Below are 1,057 nucleotides of genomic sequence, written 5' to 3'. Positions count from 1 at the left end.
TCAGCTTCTACCTGAGCTGCCTGTTTCCAACAAGATATCAGCAATCAAAAGAGCCACTCAAGGCTGGGCGCGGTGGCTCACATCTGTAATCCCAGCACTTTGGGAGGCCGAGGCGGGCGGATCACTTGAGGTCAGAAGTTCAAGGCCAGCTTGGCCAACATGGTGAAACCCTGTCTCTACTAAAAATACAAAAATTAGCAGGGCATTTTGGCACATGACTGTAATCCCAGCTACTCTGGAGGCTGAGGCAGAACAATCACTTGAACCCGGGAGGCAGAGGTAGAAGTGAGCCGAGATTGCACCACTGCACTCCAGCCTGGGTGACAGAGCAAGACTCTGTCTCAAAAAAAAAAAAAAAAAAAAAAGACACTCCATGTGCTCCTGCAACCACCCAAGCAACCTCTGCACTGTAGCCCGTCCCCTCTCACCCCTCACACATGCCAGCAATTGTGCCTCTTTTTTCTGAATCATTTTTACTTTGTTTTAGACTTTTAAAATATGTATTTACTGTAAATTCAGTGTGGAACCCCAATCTAAAATATGTTGTTTGGTGAACTTTTGCATATGTAAATCCCTGTGTTACTGCCACCCAGATCAAGATGTAGAGCATTTCCAGTACCCCTGAAGGCTTCCCCATGTCCCATTCAAGCAAGTACCTAGACTGTCTATGCAGGGCTACATGTTGGATGGAGTCCAACACCAGTATCCTTGCCCTAACACACAGGCCAGTTGTAGACTGATGTGTTTGTGTGTGAGTGTGTGTGTGTGTAATTTCTTCAACCTCTAGTTCACCAGACTCATTTTCTTTTTTTTTGAGACAGTCTCACTCTGTTGTCCAGGCTGGAGTATAGTGGCACAATCTCAGGTCACTGAAACCTCCACCTCCCAGGTTCAAGCGATTCTCCTGCCTCCGCCTCCTGAGCAGCTGGGACTATAGGCATGTGCCACCACACCCAGCTAATTTTTGTATTTTTAGTAGCGATGGGGTTTCACCATATTGGCCAGGCTGGTCTTGAATTCCTGACCACGTGATCCACCTGCCTCGGCCTCCCAAAGT

Source organism: Mandrillus leucophaeus, unplaced genomic scaffold, assembly GCF_000951045.1.
Source record: "Mandrillus leucophaeus isolate KB7577 unplaced genomic scaffold, Mleu.le_1.0 Scaffold693, whole genome shotgun sequence".
In the NCBI taxonomy this organism is placed as follows: domain Eukaryota; kingdom Metazoa; phylum Chordata; class Mammalia; order Primates; family Cercopithecidae; genus Mandrillus; species Mandrillus leucophaeus.
This window is presented reverse-complemented; position numbering follows the sequence as displayed.